This window comes from Pteropus vampyrus, unplaced genomic scaffold (assembly GCF_000151845.1).
Source record: "Pteropus vampyrus isolate Shadow unplaced genomic scaffold, Pvam_2.0 Scaffold218, whole genome shotgun sequence".
Classification (NCBI taxonomy): domain Eukaryota; kingdom Metazoa; phylum Chordata; class Mammalia; order Chiroptera; family Pteropodidae; genus Pteropus; species Pteropus vampyrus.
Genome location: NW_011888999.1, coordinates 885,150 through 893,494, shown reverse-complemented (window position 1 = coordinate 893,494; position 8,345 = coordinate 885,150). Strand labels below are relative to the sequence as shown.

Genomic DNA, 8,345 nt, shown 5'->3' with positions numbered 1-8,345 from the left:
AGCATGTAACAAACTATTAAAAACAGTGCCAATGAATAAAATAATTACCCAAAAGCATGGCTACCAGCTGAGCCAGAGACTTGATCAGTTAATTGTCTGGAGAGCAGTGGCTGTGACAAGATGCCTTTATTTAAACCTCTTGCAACTTCATGTGAAAGCACAAAGCAACCTCATTTACATATTATCAGCTTTATGTTGAAAATAGACTGTGTCCTGAATTTAAAAGAAAGACAATGTAGTAAAGTTAGTACCTAATCAAAGGATCTTACAAAGAAACTGAAAAAAAGGCGGAAAAGGAGAAAGCAAGAATTGTAAAGAACCTACCATGTGCTGAACTCTTTATATGTCATCTTAACTCAAATACAACACTAGAGGTGGAATATAATTATATGTATCTCTATATTTAATAATTGAGGTAATAACTTTTGAGACATTAAGCAACTAGAAAAAATACACAGGTAAGAAATAGGTTTATTTAGTACCAAAGTCCAATTGTTATATTATTATTACTGTTGTTATCATCATCATCATCATCATCATCATCATCATTATTGTGCAGTAATTTGAACTTTTTAGAAAATGAAATAAATCGCCCCCAAAAGTGACAAGGTAGAGTCTTTTGCCTCTAATATTTCCAAAGCTAAGCCTGGTCACCCACAGGTAAAAAAGCAGATTTCTATATTGAAAGCAATTTTAGACTAAAAAAGCATCCCCATCTTTTCTAATTCTATCCTTCCCCACCCTATTGCACGTGGCTTACTCTCTATCCACCTAAGATTACTTCCTGAAATATTTTCAAGAGTTTTTATTTTTTCTGATCTTGTTTCTTAGAATTCTTAGAAAGCCTTCTTTTTTTGTGAGCTACTTTTGCCTCAAGAACAAGTCACCACTTTTTTAACTCTTTAAGTCTCCACCCAGGTAAATTTAGGGGTTCTTTTTCCTTTAATCCCACAGTATTTTGAACACATTTCTATTATAGTTCTTACTATAATTTATTAGAGATACTATATGTTTTTTCACATGTAAATTGTAAGCTCCAAGTTCCTTGCAGATCAATAGGATGTTGTTTAAAATCATTAGTCAACGACAAGGTGAAAGAGTTTATGGCCTATTTTGGGGAAAAAAGTATTTCAAGATTTCTTCATAAAGTCCAAGAATAAGCATCCCCATCTTCCAGAGCTAGTGTAACCATTCAATTTTCTAGAATATTTTCTCTATTATTTCTTACCATGTTACTTAAACACTTGCCTTCTTTATACCTATCTCTGAATTTTTGCTTATGCTGTTCCACTTCTCTAGAATCATTTACATCAGAGATGTCAAATAAGTTTTATATAGAACACTAAAATGGTTGATTGTAGCTATCTGAGTGGTACAGTAAGAATAATTTTGCCTCTGTCAAAGAACACCATGATATATAAACAAACAAACAAAACAAACAAGACCCATCTGTATGGGTAAAGCAAAGAGAGTGGCAGCATATATGTCCATATTGGTAATCTACATGCTATAACTGCATTTTTACTGTGAAAGATAAATGAGTATCTTTCTTTGCTTTAGATACTGTTACCCTATAACTCATTAGCAAATCATAGCATGTGCTCAAAAAATCTTTCCTAAATTATCTTTAGAGTTGTTTCTTATCCCTATATCTTTAGTGGTTCCTCATCCCCGGAAAGGTTTAGGAATGAAATAAAAAGCTTGCAAATAGTTGTTTTTGGAAAATGTAGCCAGGGAAGCATAAGCAAATATCCCCCACTAAATCTTGCCCTTGACTAAAAAAGACCAAAATTTTGTTTTTCTTTTCTGAATTTCAGTATATTTAGTCTGAATCCCACAGGCTAGTAGACACAAAGATGTCTTTATCCCCTAATTGATTGCATATTCTTGGGGGGCAAAGTATAAAACTGAGTTCACTTTTTGTCCTCAAACTCCATGGCATACTGCTGATCACATAGTGGGAAATAAAACATTTTGTTTTGATTAATTCCAAGGTTTCGATTGTTTCTTGGGCTATGCTTCCCTGGCTACGTTCTCAAAAAGAACTATTTGAAAACTCTCCATTTTATCCCTAAGCATTTCTAAAGAAGGTAAACCATTGAAGATGTACAGATAAGAACCAACTCTGAAGACAATTGAGGAAAGACTTTTTGAACATGTTATAATTTGCTAATGAGTTATTAGGGTAACAGCATCTTTAGCAAAGGATGATACTCATTTATCTTTCACAGTATGAAATACTTTGCATATGCAGTCAAGAATGATACAGCAGCTCTGCTCCAGGAAGGGACCACAGTTTCATCTAGCTTGCTACTTTTTCATAGTCTTGTCTTGTGGGTTAAAATGACAGCTGGATCTCCAGTCATTACATTTATAGTTTAGATAGCAGGATTAAGGAAGGGGAAAAGAATAAGGAATAAAAAATATAGCGAGTCATTTTTTTAAGGAACTTCTCGGGAGCTACAATTGCACAATTTGGCTAACCTATGAACAGACCTCAATCACATGAGCTCACTTTACAGTGGAGGTCAGAAAATATAGTTTTAGTCTGGCTAGCCTTATACCCTGCTGAAAATTAGTTTTCTGTTACTGTGGAAGAAAGGAAGAACAGATATATAGGAGGACAATTAGCAGGTTTTTCCCTAGTCACTGTTTTTTGTTTGTTTGTTGCATTTTTGTTTTTGCTTATCTTTTTTGAGGTTTCATAGAAATTAACTACATCAAGATTAACCCAGGAAAATATTTTAGTTTCCTAGAGGAAAAAAAAAAAAATACTTCAGTCACTAAACCTCTATTGAAGGGCAGTCAAGAATACTGGGTTTAATAAATTCTGGCCCATTACAATTATGAAGTAGTATATAGTATGATTACAGTATAGTATAGACTATATGATAATAGGATTCTGTGCGAAGTGTAGTGATAATTCAGGGACAGTTTTTGGTGGAGGATTGGGAGGCAAAATAGAGATTGGTTTACTATACGTGGTCATATTTAGTTTAGTTGCACCACAAAATAATATATAAAGAGCACTTGGAGATTCAAAAGAGGAAAAAAAATCACATTAAGATAATGGAGAGAAAAAGTTTATTGTAGATTGCCTATTTATTTATTTATTTATTTATTTATTTATTATTTATGATGAGGTAACATTAGTTTACAACATTCTACATTTCAAGTGTACAGCATTGTTAATTTAACATCCACATACAGTACATCATGCTTTCTGCCCATCGCCATACAATTGACCCCCTTTACCAATTTCACACACCCTCCATTCATCTTCCCCTCTGGTAACCACCAATCTGTTGTCTGCTTCTATGAGTTTTATTATTATTATTGTTATTGATTGGTTTGTTTTATTATTACACAACAACAAAAATCAAACAACCCTATTAAAAAATGGACAGAGGATCTAAATAGACATTTTATAAGTATTACAGATGACCAATAGGAACACAAAAGGATATTCAACATCACTAACAGTTAGGGAAATTCAAATCAAAACAACAATGAGATAAAACCTCACACCTGTTAGAATGGCTATCATCAAAAACAAAACTAACAAGTGTTGGAGAGGATTTGGAGAACAGGAAACTGTCGTTCATTGCTAATAGTCTTTTAGATGGATATTGAAAATAGAAAAGATATTTAAGTTAGATATAAAACTGGCATTGAGATTAAGGTAATTTTATGGGCAAGGTAAAGAAGGCAATAAATAGTCACTATTCTAAGAAAAATAGTTATCAGCTTTATCTGAATTGAAGCAGTTTCTCATGTCAGTAAGAACTCTTTTGGTGGCAGCTACAGAAATTCAGTCTGAGCTGGTTTGCATGAAGAGGCTCATATAAACAAACCTATTTGATAATTTACTCCAGAAATATGCATTGAGACACTTCCAGGATCTAGGATCATGGGCAGTGACTAAGATAAATATAATTCCAGGACTCACAGAAATCAATTTTAATTTAATCTTTATCATGATCCCATGAGAACAGATTCATAACCCTATTTTAGAGATGAAGAAACTGAGGCTTAGAGAATTTGCATAACTTACAAGAGAACGAATAGGTAGTAAATCACAGAGTCCAAACATGAACCCAGATTTCTATGTCTCCAAAGCCTTGGCCACAATGTGATACAAAAGATAGATATTCTTTAAGCCTTAGCCTAATCTTTAGATCAGGAGTTCTATCTCTTTGCAGAAGAACCTTTCATTTCTTTAGAAGTTTCCATGAATCAAGCCTCCTTTTGATGTCTTAGACTATTTTATGCAAATTTCAGTGGAGCGCACATAACAAACACACAGCAAAAAATATGAACTGGAATGGAAGTAAAGAAATAACAAAAAAATATACTATATGTTAGTCACTGAGCTATAACTTTGATATACCATCTTTCAAAGTATTCTCAAAATATCCTGTGAGATTAAGTTTTGTTATCTCCTAAATGACTTAATAAACTCCCACCATCTTCCCATCTCAAGTCCATTTATCCTACTGCATTCCCTGGTTTGGTAAATAGAAGATAGGATGTGAATTCAAAATAGTCTGATTGAAAAATCACGTCATCTTAATTATTATAGTTTTAGTTTGAATATCACACTATCAATGAGCTGAGAAGGACCACTAATGTCTCTAGTTGAGGGTGTTCAAAGGCAAAATATTTAAATTATTATTATAATCCTTTATATTGGTTGTCTGTTGCTCTCTCTGATAATTTGCTTTGGGTAATGATGAGACCCCACATGTCCAAAAAGTATAAAGCAAAATCATAGCAGTTCATTCATTCATCTAGCAAATTCTGGGCTCCTGTGCCTGGTTATTTGCTAGGTTCTGAGAATACAAAGATAAAAATGAGTTTTGTGTGTACATACCCTAAAAAATAATGTTCTGATGGAGGACAGAGCAGTCATAGGACATCAGTACTTTATGTGATGAGCATATAACAGGTGTGCAGAGGAGGGCATTTAAATTAGCTTGGAGAATGGGTGTCTGGCTATGGGACAGGGTCAGAGACCACCTGGCAAGGTGATCTTATGGGAGATATTTCTGGGAAAGTACTAGGAAAACCATGTCTTCCTCCAGGGTACTTGTAGTAAACAGTTTATGACCTGAAACCTCAGATTTTATTGCAGTTATTTTTAAAAGCACACTTGTTCAAATGTGCTTTGGGGAAGAAAATTGCCAGGCTCTGGTCCTAAACTCAGGATGGGTCTGGGGCTATGAATCATCTCCAAATCACACATGGTACAAAGCTACATTTCCATTTATTTGGTTGACATTTTACTTCTAAAAGGAGGAACGAGCTAGTTTTTCCTCATCTTCTTGAAAATATGAAATATGTCATTCAGTTATCTCCCTCAGCCCTTCATCTACACAAAAGACAAGACCAGCCCACAAATTCCCCCAGAGAAATGCCTGTATGAGCTCTGTATTTCATCTACTTTTTGTTTAATGTCCTCATCGAAAGGTAAAGTAATGTTCAATTGTCATGGAAACACATTAAATTCAAGTCCAATTTATTCCTACACAAACTATAAAGATACTGTTCACCATCTTTAGAATTATTTCTTTTTTTATCTTATTTTTATCTTTCGGTTTTTATATTACTTTTTTTATTAATCATGAATCCAGTGAGTTTTCTGCAGCTCTTAGTATAAATTGCAATCATCGAGCAAAAAAGATTCTTTAAAAAATACTTATGCCAGAAACTTCACTTTTATTTTATTATCGAATACTCTCAGAGGAGAATTCTGTTTTCAGTTTGCAGATGTTAAAATTAAAAATCATAAAGGTGAAGTAACTTACCAAGAGCACATGCCTGTAATAGAACTATAGGGCTCAGTTCTATAAGACCCTGAAGCCCACATTTTTCTTCATTTCTTTAAAAATATTCAGTAGTTAACAACTGCAGAAACTCTAGCAAGCTGCTTCTCTCTCTCTGGACTTCAAAATAAAACTCGTAAATATTATGTTTTATAATTTACAAAGCATTTTTTATAGCCATTGACTCATTGAAAGCTCTCTAAAATATTAAGTATTATTGTTAGTCCCATTTTTTTTATAGTTGAGGAAACAGAAGCTCAGGTGAAAACAAATTATTCTCCAAAACTATTAAACTCATTAAGTGACAAAGCCAGCACTTCAAAGAAAATTAAGTCCATCTATTTCACTATGGTGGCTTGCTGTGAAGCCAAATTCAGCTGGGTTTAGTAAAGCTAAGGACCTCAGCAATTGTTTATCAGGCTTTTAGTTATGATGAGAAATACTGGGAGAGCTTTGGTAGCAACAAAATAAATAGGGCTTAAATGGTTCCTCTCCTCCCCTCTCCTAATCATGTGTGCGTGTGTGTGCCACGTGCGACACACACACACACACACACACACACACACGAGTGTTCTGAATGCTTTCTGAGAATGAGTTTAAAAATCAAAGAGTGACCAAGGCATTGCAGAGAACTAAGATTATTAATCTTTAAAACTAACCACTGTTCTCAATTTGTTAAATATTCATGCTTTAGGGGATGAAAGTCCTCACAGAGATTTATTTTGCAAATTAAATAATATTTCTAAAACCACAAATGGCTCCATAATTTGTAAATAAAATTATATCTATAATATGAATAATGAATAATCACTAATTCATTTATTTGAAGATTATAACATTTATAATAACAATATACTCTAATAGAGTAATATAATTAAATACCAATTAATTCATATTACCAAGCTGAGCTTTTTCATCTTCAGAGATTTATAGATATATGAAGAGAAGAAATGCATTTAGAAACAGGTGGAATGAAATCTTTCGCATTTGCCATGATAAGTAGGTTAATATTTTCTTTCACTTAAATGAATGCCACCTGTTTTTTTATGATGAAAGATAGCAAAACATTTAAATTTCACTCCTGCAAACATTTATCAGGCACCATTATATTAGTAATGATGTGCTACACTGTAATTTCAAAAATAAATGCCTAAAAATGCATTCCCTTCCTTGCTTGATGCAGCATAAAATATAGTAAGAGATTAAAAAGGCTCATGAACAAATATATAATTGTATAACATTACAGATACTTTTCAGAGGTATCAATAATGTCTACCTTTTAGTATCTAAATTTAGCTTAGAAATGCTCTTGAAATGTAGAAAGAGAGTCCTAGAAGAGTGACATTGCATTGTAAAATAGGTCTGAGTTTCATCAGTAAGTCAGTAAATGAGTTACCTTCCTAAGATTCAGTTTTCTCTGTGTAAAGTAGATTGCTACAACTGAGCTGGGAGTTTGTGACATGGATTTGAAACGTTGTACGAAATCAATTCTAGTACCTTGTGGGCCCTCACACTGTAATCATCGTCATTGTTACCCCTGCTAACACACTTTTGTTTTTAATGTCGTTATTTTGTTTTTTCTGTTGTTTTTATTCCTATTATTATTGTTTTTTTTTTTTTTTTCTGACCAAGGATGCATTTGCAGAAAGGGCTCAGAGTAACACTTTGCAGCCTCATGTGTCTGGGGGTATGGTACTGTATTCCAAGCAATTACTGAAATCAAGCAATAATGGGAGAAGGGCATTAGTTTCATGTATATGTCCATTTATCAAATATTTATTAATCATGAACTAGATACCATATATCTCATGGTGAGTAAAAGAGATCCATTTCTTGCCCTTAAGGAATTTATAATCTATTTGGAGAGAATAAAATTAATCAGATAATCCCACAAATATATGTAAAATTGTAAATGCATTAAGTGCTAATGAAGAGTGGGACATGGTAGATGAGAGCTCATAGGAAATTTTTGTGGTCAGGGAATTCGGAGCTCAGTGGAGCACCAGAGGCTCTACAGAGAGCAAACTCCATCAGCCATAAATGTCATAGATCTGCTTCCGAGTCCCACCAATGCATCTCTGTCCAGTTGACATTCCTAAGCAAATTTATAAATCTAGAATCATCTCACAGTTAAAATGCATCTTAGGTCTATGGCTATGCCACCCTGAACCTGCCCGATCTTGTCTGATTTTGGAAGCTAAGCAGGGTTGGGCCTGGTTAGTACTTGGATGGGAGACCACCTAGGAATACCAAGTGCTGTAGGCATTAAAAAAAAATGCATCTTAGGAAAATACGTTGCTGTATTTTGTGAAAATTTGAAGAGAATTTGCTAGAATTTAGAACCATGTAAACATGGCTATAAATGTGTTACTGTCCAACAACTATACTTCATAGTCAAGTAATCCACAGGTTAGCATAAGAAGAAATATGCTAATATTGATGTTAGCTATTAATGAAACAGTTATATGAAATATGATGGTATTGGCTTATATGGTTGTTGTTTTTTTCATTGTTTTCCTG

At 33.6% G+C, this 8,345-nt stretch overlaps 1 pseudogene; it reads left to right on the top strand.

Annotated features, from left to right (window-relative positions):
- Window positions 1–7,971: 7,971 nt before the first annotated feature.
- On the top strand, window positions 7,972–8,090 carry LOC111747341 (annotated as a pseudogene).
- The last annotated feature ends 255 nt before the right edge of the window (window positions 8,091–8,345 follow it).